General features: G+C 42.6%; 1 protein-coding gene across 1 annotated transcript in view; it reads left to right on the forward strand.

Annotated features, from left to right (window-relative positions):
* The window catches only part of LOC126482323 (proclotting enzyme-like), a 169081-nt gene that overhangs the window by 117242 nt on the left and 29426 nt on the right, over window positions 1–22413 (forward strand). The window lies entirely within an intron of this gene.

The raw sequence follows: 22413 nt of genomic DNA on the forward strand, positions 1-22413 counted from the left end.
AGTATTTCTTCAGGAATAAGTTGTACCTTACAGCACTGGATCAGTAAAATTCGAATATTTCTACATTTATTTCACGATCATTCATGTATCTCGATAATGTAGTAATACTTGGAACACAAAAATATAACTATTTCTGTAACTATGTAGAAAAATAATTAAAAGCAAACGTCAATCTTACGGCTGGCTTTCTCACCGGTAGGGATGCTAGTATAGTTCCAGCTGTTAGACGGTAGCAATTTCTTCAGCAGTGGATGTCACGACTGTATTAGACTGTATTAGTTAGACGTGGTACAATCAAGGCTAAAGCACAGACTTTTTCGGTCAAGCTTTTGCGCATGCGCCTACGTTTCCAGCAGCGCAACTACGCATGCACATTTGTGCATGCCTAATTTGCGAAATGGAGACCGTGCGCAAAAATGCATTGCTTCCCGGCTTCGGCGGGAATCTCTTGCACTGTTTAGCAGACGACAGGCAGCTAAGGCCCATGTATGTTTCTTTGCGTACCGTGTTGAAGTAATGCTTTAACGCATTATATGTGCAATAATACTTGTTGACACCAAAGAAAGCATGATGAAACAAAGAGAAGTCACATGGAATGACGCTTCTAAAGATTACTAGAATAAAAATTTGACATATGATGCCCTGAGCGTCAATTCTTAGGTAATAAATCTCAGATCATTTCACTATAAAGAATAAGCTAAACATCTAAGTAGACACTGTAGGCGAATACTCATGTTACGGCGATTTAAAGAGTACTACAACTGAGGAGCTTGACATTTGACTCAAGGAAAAAGATGGGACGGTGGAATTCCTCATCAAACTACTAGAAATTCAAATAAAGGACATCTGATTATACAAAAAATACAGAATTGAAAAACACAACCTTCTTTCTAGTGGATTCTGAAGCCTATGGCATTAACGAATTTGTCGAGGACGAGGATGTTAATCTAAACTCTTTTTGATTGAAGTTGTTTCTACAACTTTTTATAAAATAAAATACAAATGACGTATTAAGTCAATTAACCTTGACAGGACGACTAAGAGCCTTTCTTAAGTATTTCTCAGTTTTAGGAATGATGACTGAAATGCTTTGCTTTGAAATGCGGAATAAACAGCTGAAACTGGTATATAAGTGGCCGGTCGCCAGCAAACGAAATGTTAGTGCCAGCCTTACCGTTTCAGTTTCTCAAACAGAAAATATCAAATCTCACTGCGACTTCCTTCTGAAATTTGCACAGGAAACATCGCTGTGACTGTGTATTTCCCGCATCTGTTGATTAGATAGCTATAGTCGCTTTGTGGTTTGTTTTAATCGCCTTTCATCATCATAAAGCCAGCATAAATTGCCGATCAAAGAAATCGATGCATATCAGACTGCTTGTATAGTTATAGAACGCGTGGACGCGACAAAAAGCACGCGTATGTGCATGAGCTTTTGTTCCCGCGCGTCCACGACGGCGCTCGAGGAAGAGGCGGTGGTGGTGGTGGAGAGGGGTGTATGGGCGCACGACGGCAAGGTCTTCAGCGCCCGCTCTGTAACAGATTGAGACGGGTGTCAAGAAAATACTCAGAGCAGTAAGTTAAAACAGAACGTAAAACACAGGTAACAAGGTTGGAAAAATATGTGCCTACCCACACCGAAACGTGGGACGAAGCATGTCGTCAGCAGTAAAACATGGACAACACAAGAAGTGGTAGAGGGAGCTATACCAAAATAGCAGATGGAAGTGACTGGTTGACCACAAGGAAAAAAGGGAGGAGCCAGCCACTTTGCAATACACTAAAACCTCCAGCCTAAAAGTTTAGGCCAGAGTCCAGACACATCACAAAACTTTAAAACCCTAGACAAACACGTCTCACCATTAGCTAGAACACAGGGCAGATCCCCATCAACTTGTGCTTCTGCCCTTGCATTACGGTATAAAATGCAGTCTGTTAAAATGTGGCGGACAGAGATGTGCACACCACAAGCATCACAAAACGGGGGATCCTCCCGCCGTAATATAAAGCTATGTGTGAGAGGACAGTGCCCAATCCGAAGACGCGTGAGGGTCACTTCCTCCCGCCTGAGCAATCGGCAGGAGGAACGCCATGGCCGAGTTGTTGAATCGGCCCCATATTCCTACATGACCAGGCATCCAGAAAAAGGCATACAGTCGCGATACTCGCGCTGAATTCTGTTGTACCACAGTTTACGACATACAGCAGTGAAACTCTATAGGGCACGGAAATTCGAACTTTTGACAGCTAGCGTTTCGAGTGGCATGACACAAACTGAAACATTAGGCCTACTATTTTTATCGGTGTTACTTCGTTATTTCCCAGTCACTAGATGGGGCGATTATTTTTACAACTGGATTAGGCAAATGTAATTAAACTAATATCCCGTCTTCCTGCTAATGCCAACGTATAATAATAAAATCTGAATGCAATGCACATATACGAGTCACAATAGCAGAGCTCGTATTCGTATTTCTTTGAGTGAAACATTTTGTTTTGCTAGGAATATCAAAGCTCATCCTGAACTCCACATAAATTTTTTCTTGTCCGTATCCATCGAGTGGTTGGTCAAAATAGAGAGCATAAATTTTAATATTCTTTCATAGATACTGCATGTCATTCTTTATAAGATCATTTCTTCTCTTCCTTCTCGTGTGGAATGAAAGAAAGGATTACTCTATGAAAAAAAGAAACACAACACATGCATATTGCACCAGAAAACATTTTTAGACTGGCCTGCCTTATTAATAATCATCTTTTGGTTTATACCCGAATAATGTAACGCAATCCACAACGTATCCCTGCTTTCGTGAATTTTATCATGAACTGCTAGTTCTAACAATTTCTTTACAATTTATACACTGCCACAACGTATCGCTGCTTACATTAATTTTCTCATGAATTGCTAGTTTTAACAATTTCTTGACAATTTATGCAATGCCATACTAATTAATTGCAGAAGGAGTTACACATTTCCTTATTCAGTCTAGTAGGTAAACACAGCAATGTGTGTAGGCCTATACTTTCTTGCAAAATCGAAGTACGAAACCAAACAATGAAAAAGTTGGGATTGATATACTTATTTAAATTCGGGGAACTTCAGACATTCATACAGTAGTAATAGCACGAAAAGTTGGTTTAAATTTTCCAGCCTAATTTAAGCAGTTCTCAAGGCACTACGAATGAAGAGAAATATTAAATTTCTTCTCCCATGCGTCAAACGTGTATCTAAACACCCTAAAATAATCCTTTATTATTCGTAAGACTATTCCCTTACCTCACAGCATCCTTTGGAAATCGAAACACTGATATTTCCGGATTATTTTGCTGATTGCTGTCATTAATGTGTAGCGCCACAATAAGCTCCGAAATTCGGTTTCATTTGAAAGGCTTCCCTCCATTCCAGAAAGACAACACAGAATCGTTTCTAAGTGTGTTTATACAGACTGCCCGCTTGGCAGCGCTGCAGCAAAAAAATGCACAAAAACTGTGAAATTTCGCGACTCATTTTCTTGGACTCTGGTTGTACGCCGCTACAGCAGTGCGCCAAGGAGCCAATAAGCCACACTATTGAACACGAAATCTGACGAATATGAATAGTACCGTTTGTGCTGATTTGTAGAACGGTTTTTACAAAAGGATGTATATGTAGCCCAATAAATTAGAGCAATAAAAAAAAGAGACTCCATATTTGTCATGCTTTGGGTTTATTAAAGACTCTGAGACCTATGAAACATCGCATTACAGGACTGTTTAGTTACGACTCTCTTGTAGCCAACTGACATTTAGTGAAGATTAATGTTTCTTTTTAAGAACAAGATACAGTAAATAGTAGAAGATACCTTTAGCAGAGAGATGTAAGCCACTGAATACCGCGGTGTTTTATCGGGTACACTTTGAGCCATACCAGCTTATGATCGCGAAAAATAAAATAAAAAATAGTGGTATGGAACGCAGTACCTATATTATTTAACTTTCTAAATAAGCAAACGCAACTGTGGCGGAGGAGACAACTTCTACGCCGGCTTGATCACTAAATGTCAAAAACAATAAAACTCTTTCCCGAAGCAGAAGAAACCAATTCCACTAATTGTTGCTTCATCAGAGCCAGAAACAGAAGCACAACCCTCAGAACGTTCAAAACATATGTCTTTTGAAAATAAATTAGACTAAATATAATTATATCTGTGTTGTAAAATCGAACATAGCATAAGAATGTGCAAATTATTACACTCCGAAAAAAATTTGGAATTTTGTGGTAAGGTCTTACCGGACCAAACTGTTGAGGTCATCGGTCCCTAAGCTTACGCACTACTTAATGTAACCCCTGCCCGAGGGAGGACTCGAACCTCCGGGGGTAGCCGGCCGGACCGTGATAAGACGCCCTAGACCGCGCGGCTACCCCGCGCGGCATTACACTCCGAGCAAAATCATTAGATGACAAGGAAAATATAAGGCGGGTAAAAATAAAAGTGGCCCGGAGAACAGAGTTCCAGGGTAGAAAGAAACACAACAGGGGAACGGAAATACAGTACAAACCTGACTATAACAGATGTTGAAAGTAACCACCATTCATCTCTTGGCACTTTTAGGCCCTGGTCAACAAGTCACTGAAGGCGGATCGAAGGTGGACTTCTGGAACTGCTGCATTCTCATCCTAAATGTTCTGCTGTATTTCTTGAAGACTATGAGGGTTGTGATACGCCTTAGACCTGAAGGCTCGCCGCACAAAGCAATTGCACACTGGCGACCTCGGTGGCCAGCTAGGGCCGCGACCAGACCGACCTCTGCTAATGACTCCTGCATTTGTACAAGACTGTGTAAATGTGCTCCAAGGTGCGACCAGCTATATGGGCATTTACTCCCTCATACACTATCCATCATATATGCATACATTCATGTCCAATCGTATCCACTCGTCCGGGCCACTTTTATTTTCCCACATAATAAGGATGGAAAGCAGCAAATCTCATAGAAATGGAGCGAAGAGAGACAATCTTATCTTAAAAATATTAGAGCCAGATATCGTACTTTAAAAAAAAAAAATTAAGTTGGCTCGTATGGGCTGCTTAGGTATCAGGCGTGCTATCTTTGTTCTTGCTATACAGATGATTCACGCCCCTTTTTGCTGGTTGTTATGCAATGACCGAGAATAATTGATGTAATGTGTACATTTATGTTAACTGTTATGTAATCAATGTACTGAAACAAAGTTTGAATCATAATCTACTTTTCATTTGAAAAACCTCATACCACACACAATAATAAGACGTAAATTGTATTTTTGGCAACAGGCGTCCTAATACTTACAAAGCAGAGCAAAACGTCAAATGGTATGTCGATGTTCTGGATAAAATACTTCATACCCTTTTCATTTGCCGGTTACATGCAATTAGCATATATCATTTCATTCATGATTTTTTGACAGTTTATATTTATTTCATGGTAATTCATGAGTCTTGATATTTTACTAATACTTGGGACGTACTAGAAAAAAGTAAAAACAAACATAATTCTTACGGCGCATAATTGTGATAACAGACGGCGCGCTTTCTCACAGCCAAATGCGCTAGTGTCGCTCCAACTGTCAGACGGTAACAACTTTCACGGCAGTGAGTGTAGTGACATACTATGGTACACTAACAACGCGCAGCAGCGCGAAGTGATCCTCCTGCACCCAAGCAGAGGATGACATAGCCGAATTTGTGATATTGTTTCACTATTGAAGAGGATACTACGATTCCTGCTTTCGGCCTTCGTAAGAATGCCGAAATGACAAGGGAAAGATGGTCGCCTATATGAAAATAAACTAAAATCAAGTGCTAAGATGAGCATTACGGTGGTGTCCGTATCAAGTAGGCATGACAATAAACACCGAATGAATGCGAAGACGTGCTTGCAGGACAGTAAAAAGTCAGTCTAGCCTAACAGTAAGCAACTATTCTCAGCCCATTACCCCTGAGTGCAATCGGTTATTAGTTATCTTCCCCCCCCCCCCCCCCCAATCCCCCCACCATCATCAACGTTAGCACATAAGTTCAGGATGAAAAGAATTTCCTTTGAACACTTTCATTTTTAAAACAAGGAAAGGTAAATGATATTTAGTTTTTGTAGGTGTTTTATTAAACCACGAACTATGAGTCAATACAACAGTTGGTATGATTTATTTCCAACAATCTTCTGTTTTAATATAGTGATGCAGCAATTCTCAATGCACTGCGTTACCTAAAAATCCTCAGAAAAGAAAGCTAACAAACCACAGTGAGAATAGACACTAGTTACAAAATATGCTTCCTCCGCACCACTCTTCTCCGTAGCCTCACACACACTCTGTACCCTCATTTAAAATCAATTAAATTAAAAAACCACATATAATATTATTTGCAAATCACTTGATCACTGGACTGCTTACTTACTGAACTGCCAGAAATTGGCCGACTTCGGGCTCCCAATGCGTAGTGTCTGATCACTGCCACTAACGACAACAATAACAATAATACGAATAACAATAATAATAATACATGGAGATGCTGTGTAGTAACTATCAGATAGTCTCTATCGTGATCTGCTGTCGATAGTCCGTTTACTGTTGCAAACAGAACAATGATGTAAAATCTGATCCTGCTGTAACTACTTCCAACTCGGAGAATCGTGAGATATTTTAAGCTTATGTATTGCAGACTCGAAAACAAAAAACAAAAAAGAACCGACACATCACGAAGGAATTATCTGAATGGGACGGAAATCGGTACATACGATGTACGTATGTAAACAAACGAATGATTACAATTTCAGAAAAACTGGATGATTTGTTCAAGAGAAAGATCTTCACAAATTGAATAAGTCAATAACGCGTTGGTCCACCTCTGGTCCTTATGCAAGCAGTTATTCAGCTTGGCATTGACAGAGCTGCCGGATGTCCTCCAGAGGCGTACCGTGCCAAATTCTGTCCAGTTAGTGCCTTAGATAGTCAAAATTCCGATCTGGTTGGAGGGCTCTGGGCATAAAGTTCCAAATGTTCTCAATTGGGGCAGATTCAGCGACATTGCTGGTCACGCTAGGGTTTGGCAAGCACGAAAAAACTATCGCCATATGCGGGCGGGCATTATCTTTCTGAAATGTAGGCCCAGGATGGCTTTCCATGAAGGGCAAGAAAAGGGGGCGTAGAATACCGTCACGTACCGCTGTGCTGCAAGGGTGCCGCGGATGACAACCAAACGGTCCTTCTACGAAAAGAAATGGCACCCCAGACCATCACTCCCGGTTGTCGGTCCGAATGGCGGGCGACAGTCAGTTTGATATCTCATATCCGTCCGGGGCGTCTCCAGACACGCCTTCGGCCTGTAATCTCATTGCCTACAGTAGAATTGCCTTCAGTGATAAGTCCCACTTCGAACTGAGTCCCGATAACCAGGGAAGACGTGTCTGGGGACGCGGAGAGCGGGGCATTATTAAACTGTATCATTCAATGTCAAGCCGAATAACTGCTTGCATAAGGGCCACAGCTGGAGCAATGCGCTATTGACTTGCTAAATTTGTAAAAATCTCTCTCTTGAATAAATCATCCAGTTTTTGTGACATTTTAATCATTTACTTACCTATACACGTATATCACATCTACCAGTTATCGTCTCACTCGGAGAATTCCTTCGTGATGCATGATTTTTTTCCCACAGAGCGTGTATGTCTCAGTTTTAATGCCATAAAAAATATGCACGATACAAAATACAAAGTAATAGTGTAATGAGTGGGCTATGTGAGAAAGATATTGTTCACCGCTTCACAAGCTGTAACCCCCACAGCATTGTGTCAAGCCTTAATGCTAGTAATTATTGGTAACTTATCTTATCCGTATCACAGTCTTATGGAATAGTGATAAAAGAGAAATAATTTAGTTTCGTGACCCAAACACGATTGAACCCTTTTGTTTTTACACCTCAGAAAAGTGCATTTAAACCTTAGCGGGTAATTACCCCCAAGTTAGGAACTACGGGTCTAGTTTACAAAATATAACAGAAATACAATGGGGACTTAGGCTGGATCACTGAAGAAAGATAACGTTCTCACGAAACCATGTTGGGTCAATTTAGGGAATTCGTATTCGAGGAAGTCTGCGATCTCTACGTGAGGATAAGATAGGGGAGATTAGAGTGCATAGAGCTCAATACGTGACTGGAATAGGACAGAAAATCGATAATAATGGTACAAAGTACACCCCACCATACATTGTACGGTGATTTGCCGAGTATACAAGTAGATGCAGAATGGATCTTATGAGATTTTTATACGATACTACACAACGGCGGAAGAGTCTACTCCTCCTCTGGCAGCAGGTTATTATACGTCGCTGCAACAACAAAGCAGTGAAGGAGATTGGAAAAGACGCAGATCATTTCCGTCTTCAAGAAGGGTAGACGCTTAAATATTGTTCTGTATCGCTGACGTCCATCGGTTGTATAGATAACGATCACGTTTTACGCTAACGCACTATAACTTTTCTGGTGACATTACATTTACACTGTAGCACATCAGCGTGGCTTTCTCAAAGCAAGGATCATGTCAAACTCAGCTTGCTCTGTTCGTCCATGAGATCTAATATGAAAGGGATAGAGGCGCCAAGGGTGATGCCGCGTTCCTTGACTTCCGGTATGCTTTATATACATCTCCACCTCATGAACAAAATAAGAACTTCGTCAATGTCGCACTAGCACTGTGATTCGATCGAAGACTCCAACCATCAACTCCTAGTTGATGGTTGGACATACAACATCGTTGTTACACGTAGTCTGCGAAAACCAGTTCATAGATGTTGGCCACTGATGAAATCGTGTATACGATTGGAGTTAACCCCCTCAGCGCCAGTAAAGACCTTAAGACGGTGTACTGAAGCACCGAAACTAGTAGCCATATAATAAATAACATCATAAGGACCGCTGTAGGTGTTCCATTTTATTACATTATTACATAAGTGAACGACCGAAGTCCCTCAAACATCCAATCAGAAGGATGGACATACAAAAAGCTAGAGCAATGGTACCCAACCTTGGTGTAATTACTTCCGAGAGGGGTAAAATGCAAATTTCTGGAGGGTAAAAACAAAATAGGTTCATATAAGGGTTTAATGACCACTGTAAATTAATTTGTTAAACATAATCTTTATTATCAAAACGTCGGTAGACTCTAATACACAACGCAGCATCATCAACATATCATCAACAACATCGTCATCATCATCATCAGCAGCAGCAGCAGCAACCATCTGATACCCATTGCTGGGTAAAAGCGTCATCTATTTATTTCCATACACTGTGATTTTCAGCGGTACGCATCAGTGCTGCTATCTCATACCTTGTAATGTAACCTGCCTGCCTTCAATAAATTTGTCTTCTCAGTCTTTTCTTATGTCTTGGAACCCAGAAAAGAACGTTCTTTGCCCTTCTACTGTCCAACTTCTTGGGTGCTGTCCAGCCCACCTACACTCTTTTGATCACTATCAGAGTTATGACTCCCATTCTAAACTGTTCCACAGTCCATTTATTTGCTTTCCCACCTCTCCCAGTAACTCACAACACACATCCCTCTATTAGTCGATAAGCCAATCTCAAACTTTGAATGGTCTTCGTGTTAAAAGATCACATCTCACTGTCACGAGTCAAAACTTTTTAATACGACCTGTTTGCTAACGTTCAGTTTCATACACATTAAAAGTTACATTTTTGCAAATTTATTTAGTTTACCAGTGCCTCACTCAAAGTCGATTTACTCTTGTATTTATTGCATTTGCTGTCTGTCCAGCGGTAGTAATCATTTGCCATCAGTAATAAATTCTAATAGTAACTATTTCTCCCGATTTCGAAAGCTGACCCAGGAAGTCACTTGTCATCAGTAATAAACTCTAATAGTATTTATATTTTCCGATTTCTAAAATTGACCTGGGTTCTAAGGCCACTTTCGCTGGATGAAGGAATATTTTCAGGTAACATACTATACACAGATTTTCATGCAACGGAATTGGCGTTGTTTTAGCGATCAGTCCGTCGCTATTAGGTATTATTATTAGAAGAACTCTTAGGGATACCGAATCCATTCATCAAAACTTACAGTTGTGAAAGTAGACTTTCGATTACCGTAGCAATGAAAACCCTACTGAAAACCGTAGGAAACCCGTGAGTTTCAGGTATTTGAACATTAACTAAATATTATTAATAATAATTTGTCACCTTCATGTGTGAAAGTGGCTTTTCGACTACGGTAGCAATGAAAAAAAAGTGAAGAACTGAATGAACTTGGTACATGACTTCCATGTACAAGAGCAGACACCGGACCAAATATAAAAAAGGATTGTTAGAAATAAGTAGAACCAAACATGCTATCGAAAACTGTACAAAACCCGTGAGTTTGTTGTTTAAACATTAACTAAATATCATAAATAACTTGCCACTTCAAAAGTAGGAGTGTTAATTTTCTTACAGTCTAATGTTTAATTTGGTCCCAAACTTTGTTTAGGATACTTGATGACATCTGATCCTGTTCAGGATTAATGGTCTCAGAACGATTCGAAACTATTCAGCGATATGATACCTGGTAGTTTCAGGTGCGACCTGCGATAGTACCATTCTCCGCTAAATTCAGCAGAAGATAGTTTACAATGGGAGAAGAGTCAGTAATTACAAAGACTCAGAGAGATGATAAACTAACAGGTTCAGATATCTTTTATCAATGATACATTCTTATGGTAGCTTACGTAAATGAAATTGCGAACCATTGCTTCAGCATTAAGGTCAGTTAGTAAAAACATAATTCCAGCAAGTACGCTACTGGCCATTAAAATTGCTACACCAAGAAGAAATGTCCGCCCCCTGTAGCTGAGTGGTCAGCGCGACGGAATGTCAATCCTAAGGGCCCGGGTTCGATTCCCGGTGGGGTCGGAGATTTTCTCCGCCAGGGACTGGTTGTTGTGTTGTCCAAATCACCCACCATAAGAAATTAGACGGTGGGTCATAAAAAGCAGCTAGTGAAAAAAAAAAGCTAGTGAAAAGTGTCCAAATCATCATCATTTCATCCCCATCGACGCGCAAGTCGCCGAAATGGCGTCAAATCGAAAGACTTGCACCAGGCAAACGGTCTGCCCGATGGGAGGCCTTAGTCACACGACATTTCGTTTTTTTTTTTTTTTACCAAGAAGAAATGCAGATGATAAACGGGTATTCATTGGACAAACATATTATACTAGAACTGCATGTGATTACATTTTCACGTAATTTGTGTGCATAGATCCTGAGAAACCAGGACCCAGAACAACCACCTCTGGCCGTAATAACGGCCTTGATACCCCTGGGCATTCAGTCAAACAGAGCTTGGATGGCGTGTACAGGCACAGCTGCCCATGCAGCTTCAACACGATACCACAGTTCATCAAGAGTAGTGACTGGCGAATTGTAACGAGCCAGTTGCTCGGCCACCATTGACCAGACGTTTTCAATGGGCGAGAGATCTGGAGAATGTGCTGGCCAGGGCAGCAGTCGAACATTTTCTGTATCCAGAAAGGCCCGTACAGGACCTACAACATGCGGTCGTGCATTATCGTGCTGAAATTTAGGGTTTCGCAGGGATCGAATGAAGGGTAGAGCCACGGGTCGTAACACATCTGAAATGTAACGTCCACTGTTCAAAGTGCCGTCAGTGCGAACAAGAGGTGACCGAGACGTGTAACCAATGGCACCCCATACCATCACGCCGGGTGATACGCCAGTATGACGATGATGAATAGATGCTTCCAATGTGCGTTCACCGCGATATCGCCAAACACGGATGCGACCATCATGATGCTGTAAACAGAACCTGGATTCATCCGAAAAAATGACGTTTTGCCATTCGTGCACCCAGGTTCGTCGTTGAGTACACCATCGCAGGCGCTCCTGTCTGTGATGCAGCGTCAAGGGTAACCACAGCCATGGTCTCCGAGCTGATAGTCCGTGCTGCTGCAAACGTCGTCGAACTGTTCGTGCAGATGGTTGTTGTCTTGCACACGTCCCCATCTGTTGACTCAGGGATCGAGGACGTGGCTGCACGATCCGTTACAGCCATGCGGATAAGACGCCTGTCATCTCAACTGCTAGTAATACGAGGCCGTTGGGATCCAGCACGGCGTTCCGTGTTGCCCTCCTGAACCCACCGATTCCATATTCTGCTAACAGTCATTGGATCTCGACCAACGCGAGCAGCAATGTCGCGATACGATAAACCGCAATCGCGATAGGCTACAATCCGATCTTTATCAAAGTCGGAAACGTGACGGTACGCATTTCTCGTCCTTACACGAGGCATCACAACAACGTTTCACCAGGCAACGCCGGTCTAGTGCTGTTTGTGTATGAGAAATCGGTTGGAAACTTTCCTCATGTCAGCACGCTGTAGGTGTCGCCACCGGCGCCAACCTTGTGCGAATGCTCTGAAAAGCTAATCATTTGCATATCACAGCATCCTCTTCCTGTCGGTTAACTTTCGCGTCTGTAGCACGTCATTTTCGTGGTGTAGCAATTTTAATGGCCAGTAGTGTCACGTGTAGTAGCACGTCATATTCGTGGTGTAGCAATTTTAATGGCAAGTAGTGTATTTGATGTTGCTCGGCTCATTTTATAGAATGACGGCGGCCCCCTCTACAATGTGAATGGTACCATACGGTAAAAGGCTTGCTGGTTAGGATGAGGCGCCCGTGAATATGCATTGAGATACACGTCAGTAAGCGCCCCCTATCGTGCAAATCGCCGAAGTGAAGCAAAGGTGCACGCTGGGACCAAGCTAACGGAGTCGATGTGATAAATCGTTGTCATTCCAAAGTGAGACAATGCGTTAACATGAAGTTTTGCTTAAAATTAGAGGAAACGGCGACATATAATGTTAGTGCATGTTCGGTGTTAAAGCAGGGAGTAATATGAGTCTGTTTCAGCGGTTTAAACGCTTTCTGGACGGAAAGGAATATGTTGAGGATGAGCCACGTTCGTCTCGAGTGTCTACATACACAACTTCCAACCAAGAGTTGACGATAAGCAAAGACAGTGCAGGCACTATTGCTCACGAACACTTAAAATGCGAAGATTTGCGCCTGGTTTGTACCGCATGCACTGACAGGCGAACAGAAACAAACTCGGATGGATACTTATGGAGATTTCGTCGACAGGTCTGACAGGAACCCTCAGTTTTTGGAAACCATAATTACAGGAACTGATATCTGGTGCTACCAATAGAGTCCAGAAACCAAGCGCAATGGCATGGTGTTCATTGTCTTCCTCGCCTCCCCAAAAAAACGTCAGCTGACCAAATCCAAGATTGATATGATGTTGATCGCCTTTTTCGACAGCAAGGGCTTGATCCATCATGAATTTCTACCCCGAGGGTAAAAGTGTCCACGTGGAAATTGACGACGGAGTTTTGAAACGACTTATCCAACGCATCTAGCGGGTCGCCGGCCGTGGTGGCCGAGCGGTTCTAGGCGCTCCCGTCCGGAACCGCGCTGCTGCTACTGTCGCAGGTTCGAATCCTGCCTCGAGCATGATTGTTTGTGATCTCCTTAGGTTTAAGTAGTTCTAAGTCTAGGGGACTGATGACCTGAGAAGTTGAGTCCCATAGTGCTCAGAGCCATTTGAACCAATCTAGTGGGTTGGGCCGTAACTGTACCGGAGTGAACAGTGGACTTTCCTCCATGACGACGACCGTCGGCACAGTGCAATCTGCGTGCTTAACTCCGTTGCTCAGCGCAAGGTGACTGTTCTTCAACACCCTTCTTATTCTCCATATTTGGCGCCAGCAGACTTCTTTCTATTCCCCCGCCTTAAATTAGATCTGAATGGCCTAACCTTTGCAGACGTGCGTACACTCAACAACGAACAGCGCGTGGCCATAGTACGGACACTCAACAACGCGTGGCCATAACGTCTTGAGTGACTCCTCAGGGAGCGCATGCTGACAGTTTCCAACAGCTTTACAACTGGTGTCACGAGTGTGATTATTCTGAAAAACAGTACAGGTATTTTGTTTGTAGCTCTTCTTCCTTTATTTTCTGAGACCATCGATCAAACTTTTCAGACACACCTTGCATTATGCGGCACAGCAAATGGCATTCATCATTACTTGCGAAACTTTCGCATTTAATCATTGCATCATAGATATTACGAGCTAAATTGGCCCTTAATTCTTGGTGGGATCTTCACAATGACCACTGGATGCACCGTCTGCGATGATAACATTACCACGTCCCTCTTTCGCTAGACTGTATCAATGCTCAGCCACATAACTATAACTCCTCCACACGAAGTGGCAAACTTCAGTGCCGTCATCAAGAAATGCCCTATTTGCGGTCCTTCACCCCGCTCCTTTGCGTTAACCCTTGTGGAGTTCAGAATAGTATAAAAAATCAGTAGTTGTTGTCTTTATCTAAACTAAATCATTATGCTGTTATCCAGTGGTAAAAAATGGCACAAAAGAGGACTGTGTTTGAATCTGCCTCTCAGGTTCTTCACCAACGACAGGTTTCTTCTCTGATCTTACAAGGGGAGGCCGCCAATTGTGAAATTCAGATTCGATTCATACTGCGCATAATAAAAGCTCATGGCCAGAGGTGTAATGTGGCAAAGCACCAAGATGCACTTCTCAGCCGTTGTCGAGAAAATCGACAGTTAAAAGAAACCGTTGCGGTGAAATACTCTCTACGATTAATAATTTTCCACAGCGTCGTGGCGCAGCGGTAAGCGCTCGGGTTCGTAATTCGAAGGTCGCCGGTTCGAATCTCGCGCCATGAAGTTTTTTTTATTATTAGTTTTTTGTAATTCAAATTATATATATATATATATATATATATATATATATATAAACTATTAATGAACTGCTTATGCATGTTGGTGAAGGCGGATCGCTCTCCAATTGTACCGCCTCCATTTTTCCGTTTGTTTAACAGGGTGTACCAAAGCTCTCCCGTCCGCACTGATTTTCGACGATGTTATAAGTTGCGCTAGGGACCGCATCTACATTCTTTCGAAGTTAGCAGGCAACTACGCTGTTATGCGGCGGCTCGTTTCGGCCCATTCAACATCTGTCCTTCAAGTGTAACGAGCGAGTAACGGAGTTTATATTTCATACCTGCCACAGCAAGTTTGTGTTCGTGGGGTCTCTATTCTAATTCGAACTTTTGACTTACGCTACACGTATTCGTTTCGGAATATTGTTTCTACGTCTTCCGTTAACTATACGTGGTTAACATTATGAAGATAATTAATAACATTTGTGAAATACAACTTTGTTTGCGGAAAACATAACGATGTTCGAAGTCGCCAGTTTTTCCACGACAAACGACTTTCAATAACTTATTATATGCATAATTGTTGCAACTGATTGCCGGGAATTTTATATATATATATATATATATATATATATATATATATATATATATATATATATGAATTACAAAAAACAAATACTAAAACAAGTAGCATGGCGCGAGAATCGATCCGACGACCTTCGGATTACGAATCCGACCGCTTACCGCTGCACCACGACGGTATACAAAACTAGTAATCGTAGAGAGTATTTCACCGCAACGGTTTCTTTTAACTGTCGATTTTCTCGACAACGTCTGAGAAGTGCATCTTGGTGCTTTGCCACATTATACCTCTGGCCATGAGCTTTTATTATGCGCAGTATGAATCGAATCTGAATTTCACAATTGGCGGCCTCCCCTTGTTAGTGGCATTTGCCCCATTATGTCTTTAAGTGCAGCGTAAAAGTCCCAAAAACTGTCCATCTTTGCACTCTTCAACAGTATTGCGCAGTATTTGAAAACTTTTCAAATAAATATTGCGTCAAAATATAGCGAAACCGGAACAGCTGCATACAGCAGTACCCTAACAGGACTTTCAGTCATTATTAAATTGTAATTAATGACTACATTTGCGATTTTTAAGTTTTTTCGTCACCTCATTATGACGTCTTTTCTCGTGATAAACATTCCATATATCTGATTTTAATAATTCTCTTGAGCTTATTTCCATCCAAGTTGCTAACTGCATTGACTATGCTCTTCTAGCCGATGACCATGATTTTTGTTTTTGTGTTATCTACGTTAAGTCCAAACTCTTTACCAGCTATTATCACAGTATCATCTACATAACGGATGTTATTTAAATGTTGGACATTGATTTTGATTCCTTAATGAACATCACCCAAGCTAACGCATTTCAAAAAATGGGTTAAGAATGTGATTTGAAAAATGTCCTAGACAGTACCAATCCTTGTCGGACACTTGTTAGTATTCAGATGAGTCTGTAACGTGGTCTTCAACCTTCATTTACACTGACTCCAGTGAAGGTATTTCACTTACAAAGACTTCTTCAGTGTCAAATTTTCAGCTGGTCAACAGTGGCATGATATTTGATATTACCAAATGCATTGTCAATAAATAAACCCTGCAAAACTATTAATTTGCTGGTTGACACACTTCTGGACTAATAAATTTATTAAAATTATTATATCTTACCTAGATCTTATTCTGTATGTCACCTTCAAGCAGTAGTGTATATCTACATCTGTACTCTGCAAACCACCGTTAAGTGCATGGCTGAGGGTACGTCCCAGTGTACCATTTATCATGGTTTCAATCTGTTTCATTCACATATAGAGGGCGACAAGAATGATTATTTGAATGCTTCTGTGGGTGCAGGAATTATTCTAATTTTACCCTCACGATCCCTATGTGAACGATATGTACAGGATTGTAGAATATTCCTAGAATCATGATTTAAAAACGGTTTTTGAAACACTGTTACGAGACTTTCTCGGGGCACTTTATGTCTGCCTCCAAGAGTCTTCCAGTACAGCTCCTTCAGTATCTCTGTGACACTCTCCCATGGATCAAACAAACCTGTGACCATTCGTGCTGCTCTTTTCCATATAAGTTCAATACCCCCTGTTAGTCCTATTTGGTACAGGTCCCACATACATCAGCAATATATTGTGTAATGGGCTGCACAAGTGATTTGTAAGCAATCTCCTTTGTAGACCGAGTGCATTTCCCTAGTATTCTACCAATAACCCAAAGTAGCCTATACCACCCGCTTTACCCACAGTTAGCCTATGTGACCATCCCTACAAAGTGTCACACACATATATTTGTGTGAGTTGGGTGATTCCAGTTGTGACTCATTGATATTGTAGTCATAAGAAACTACTTTTTTTTTTGTTTCTGAAGTGCACAGTTTTATATTTTTCTGAACATTTAAATAAAGCTGTCAATCTTTGCACCACTTTGAAATCATATCAAGATCTGATTGAATATTTATGCAGCCTCTTCAGAAGCTTCATTATAGATAACTGCATAATCTGCAAGAAGTCTGAAGTTACTATTAATAACGTCCGCAAAGTCAATAATACACAACATGAACAGCAAGGATCCCAACACACTTCCCTGGGCATACCCAAAGGTACTTCTACATCTGATGATGACTCTCCATCCAAGATAACATGCTGTTTTCTGTCTACCAGAAAGTCTTCAATCTAGTCACAAATTTCACTTGCTGCCACATACAATAGGATCAAACTTTTGACAGTAAGCGTAGGTGTGGTACTGACTCAAAAGATTTTCAGAAATCAAGAAATACTGCATGTATCTGACTGCCTAAATCCAAAGCTTTCAGTAAGTCATGTCAGAAAAAATAAGAGTTTAGTTTCACACAAACGATGTTTTCGGAATCCATGCTGTTTCGCATGGAAGAGGTCATTCTGTTCAGGATACGTAATTATGTTTGAGCTCAGAATATATCCTAAGAATCTACAACAAACTGATGTCAAGGATACTGGACGGTAGTTCTGTGGATCAATTCTACTACCCTTCATATAGACGGATATGACCTCTGCTTTCTTCCAACTACAGAGCACGGTTTTCTGTTCAAGGGATCTATGATAAGATTATTATTAGAAGAGGGGCTAACTCAGCTGCAAATTCAGTATAGCATCTGACAGAGATTCCACCAGGCCGTGGAGCTCGTTCAATTATAATGACTTTAGCTGTTTCTCAAAACCACTGATACAAATACTGATTGCACTCATCTTTTCAGCGGTACAAGGATTAAATTGGGGCAGTTATCCGGGGTTCCTTCGTAAAGGAACATTTGGAAATGGAATTAAGCATTTCACCTTTTGCTTTGCTCCCTTCAGTTTCAGTTCCTGTCTCGTTCACTAGGGTCTGGACACTAACTTTGTTGCCGGTAACAGCCTTTACATACGACCGCAATTTCCTTGGGTTCTGTGAAAGATCATTTGACAATATTCTGCTACGGTAGTCATAAAGATTTCACTCAGCATCTCTCTATCTACAGTCCTACGTTTGTTTTACATCTACACTCCTGGAAATGGAAAAAAGAACACATTGACACCGGTGTGTCAGACCCACCATAATTGCTCCGGACACTGCGAGAGGGCTGTACAAGCAATGATCACACGCACGGCACAGCGGACACACCAGGAACCGCGGTGTTGGCCGTCGAATGGCGCTAGCTGCGCAGCATTTGTGCACCGCCGCCGTCAGTGTCAGCCAGTTTGCCGTGGCATACGGAGCTCCATCGCAGTCTTTAACACTGGTAGCATGCCGCGACAGCGTGGACGTGAACCGTATGTGCAGTTGACGGACTTTGAGCGAGGGCGTATAGTGGGCATGCGGGAGGCCGGGTGGACGTACCGCCGAATTGCTCAACACGTGGGGCGTGAGGTCTCCACAGTACATCGATGTTGTCGCCAGTGGTCGGCGGAAGGTGCACGTGCCCGTCGACCTGGGACCGGACCGCAGCGACGCACGGATGCACGCCAAGACCGTAGGATCCTACGCAGTGCCGTAGGGGACCGCACCGCCACTTCCCAGCAAATTAGGGACAATGTTGCTCCTGGGGTATCGGCGAGGACCATTCGCAACCGTCTCCATGAAGCTGGGCTACGGTCCCGCACACCGTTAGGCCGTCTGCTCACGCCCCAACATCGTGCAGCCCGCCTCCAGTGGTGTCGCGACAGGCGTGAATGGAGGGACGAATGGAGACGTGTCGTCTTCAGCGATGAGAGTCGCTTCTGCCTTGGTGCCAATGATGGTCGTATGCGTGTTTGGCGCCGTGCAGGTGAGCGCCACAATCAGGACTGCATACGACCGAGGCACACAGGGCCAACACCCGGCATCATGGTGTGGGGAGCGATCTCCTACACTGGCCGTACACCACTGGTGATCGTCGAGGGGACACTGAATAGTGCACGGTACATCCAAACCGTCATCGAACCCATCGTTCTACCATTCCTAGACCGGCAAGGGAACTTGCTGTTCCAACAGGACAATGCACGTCCGCATGTATCCCGTGCCACCCAACGTGCTCTAGAAGGTGTAAGTCAACTACCCTGGCCAGCAAGATCTCCGGATCTGTCCCCCATTGAGCATGTTTCGGACTGGATGAAGCGTCGTCTCACGCGGTCTGCACGTCCAGCACGAACGCTGGTCCAACTGAGGCGCCAGGTGGAAATGGCATGGCAAGCCGTTCCACAGGACTACATCCAGCATCTCTACGATCGTCTCCATGGGAGAATAGCAGCCTGCATTGCTGCGAAAGGTGGATATACACTGTACTAGTGCCGACATTGTGCATGCTCTGTTGCCTGTGTCTATGTGCCTGTGGTTCTGTCAGTGTGATCATGTGATGTATCTGACCCCAGGAATGTGTCAATAAAGTCCTGGGACAATGAATTCACGGTGTTCTTATTTCAATTGCCAGGAGTGTATTATGCAGTAGTCTCAGCTTTTTTTTTCTTTTTAGCAGTTTCCTTGCAGTGATTGTACACCACGGAGGGTCCCTCCAATTATGAACTGTTTTACTGGGTACGTATCCATCCAGCGGAAGGTCAACAGTTCTTTTGAATTTTAGCCATAGTTCCTCTACATGCTCGTGCCCTGCACTGAAAGTTTCTAGTTCCTCATTGAGATATGACACTATTGATTTTTTTTTACCTAGTTTACTGAACATATATATCTTCGTACTTGTTTTGATTGTCCTTTGTACTGTGGTAATCATTATTGCCACAACCGCATCATTGTCACTGATACCATTTTCAATGTGGATATCCTCAAAGAGGTCAGGTCTATTTGTTACAATTAAATTCAATATATTTCCATCATGAGTGGGGTTCCTAACTATCTGTTCAGTGTAGTTTTCAGAGAAGGCATTTAGTGACGTTTCACAGGATGTCTTATTACACCTATCACTAACAAAACGGTAATTTACCCAATTGATTGTTCGGCGATTTAAGTCCCACCTATGATTACCACATGACTGGGAAACTTGCAAATTGAATTGAGGTTTTCTCCAATTTTTTTTGTTTACATTAGGAGACGAGTCTGGTGTTAGACAGAAGGATCCAATTACCATGTTATGCCTCCCCCCCCCCCCCCCCTCCCTGAGTCTTGCCCAAACAATCTCACATGCAGTTTCAATTTAATTTCTATCTCGGTGGATTTGAGTTTCTTGTCTATTGCAACAAATACACCACCTCCATTTCCCAATAGCCTATCCCTACGATACACAATTAAATTTTGCCCAAAAATCTCACTGCTGTTAATTTCAGGTTTGAAGCAGCTTTCTGTACCTAGTGTTATGTGAGCTCCACTGCGTTTCAGCAGCACTTCAAACTCTGGAACTTCGTTGCAAATGCTTCAGCAGTTAACCTCTGGGATTTTAATACTCTCACCTATGAGAGGCATTTCTTTCTAGTTTACACTGATTCTTCTGGGTTTCCTACAGCTAACCATTATCTGGACTGGATCGAGAGTCTCCTAACGAAAAAACACCTTTCGTGCACCCCACACACATTCAGCTACCTGGGTAGCAGCCTTTGATGTGTAGTGTACACGACCCATTTTGGGAGACCCTACAGTTCTCAGCCCTATGACGCAGGTCCAGGCAGTCGCAGCCTAGCTTGTCACAGAACTTCCGAAGTCTTTAGTTCAGTCCTTCCACTCGCCTCAGAGCCAAGGGGCCATGATTAGTTCTGGGGACAGTGCTGCAAATTGTGAGCTTCGTTGAAATTCTGTTGCAAGACTTTTCTTCTCAACCTTCTCTGCTAGTCGCTGGAATGATCCAAGTATGACCTCAGAGTCCAGATGACGGGCATCATTTGTTCCAACATGCACCACAATCTGGAGCTGGTTGCACCCTATTCCTGTAACGACTGTCAGAATAGCCTCTACAACATGTTGAATGAGGCCCCCCAGGCATACATAATGAGTACACCTGGTGACCTTTCCTGTCTCTTGCTGCCATTCCCCTAAGGGATACCATCACTCACCGTACGTTTGAACTGCTGACGATTAATAGACCCAACCCTTTTGTGTCTGCCTCCTCTTGACACAGGAAAAACAGATTTTTCCAAAGAGGTGAAGTGAGTTCTTCTAGCTCAGTTTCAGTGAAAGACAGCACCTCAAACTTGTTTGTTATGGGGATCAGTTTAACACACTGAGTCCTTCATCGTCTCCGTTCACCCTGTACAGGACACCTAGATATACTGGTGAAACGCCATTCACAGTCAAGTGGACGAGAAATAACAGATCACGTAATTTCTGCAGAGGAGTCAGGAGCTACAGGAGCCGATAGTGCTTGGGACACCTTAGGTACCAGTACCGCAGGTACATGAATCTCGGGAGCTCTTCCAACACATTAATTCGCAGCAGCTGCCAATTGTTTGACAGTAGTCGGGGCGATTTCGGCTGCTTACGGATGTCAAAATGGTTCAAATGGCTCTGAGCACTATGGGACTTAACATCTGAGGTCATCAGTCCCCTAGACTTAGAACTACTTAAACCTAACTAACCTAAGGACGTCACACACATCCATGCCCGAGGCAGGATTCGAACCTGCGACCGTAGGGGACGCGCGGTTCCAGACTGAAGCGCCTAGAGCCGCTCGGCCACACTGGGCGGCCACAAATGTCAACCACGCAGCATTCACAATGGAGCTCCATTTCGGCTGGTGCAATGTATTACAGGAAAGTGAACAAATAACTTTAAATTTATCCTGCTGATTATCTTTTAATCTGCTGAGCTAAGAAAGTACTAATTCCCTATAAGAACTGAAGCAATTACACAAAACAAGATTTCTAATAGGGCAACACAAAAATCTATGGTAAAAATACTAGTTTCCTAAAACTTTTTGGGGTTAATTAGTCACTATCAAACTCGAAAATAGAGTTAATTTATGATGAATGTAGATAAGATATATTCCTCTTTAAGGGAACGCTAGATGAAACACAATATGTTAGTTACAGTATCTGCTACAGTAACTAAACCACAAGCGCAGATTTACTAGAACAAAATTCTCAAAAATGCACGTGTTTGCGTTGATA

This window comes from Schistocerca serialis, chromosome 5, assembly GCF_023864345.2.
Source record: "Schistocerca serialis cubense isolate TAMUIC-IGC-003099 chromosome 5, iqSchSeri2.2, whole genome shotgun sequence".
Classification (NCBI taxonomy): domain Eukaryota; kingdom Metazoa; phylum Arthropoda; class Insecta; order Orthoptera; family Acrididae; genus Schistocerca; species Schistocerca serialis.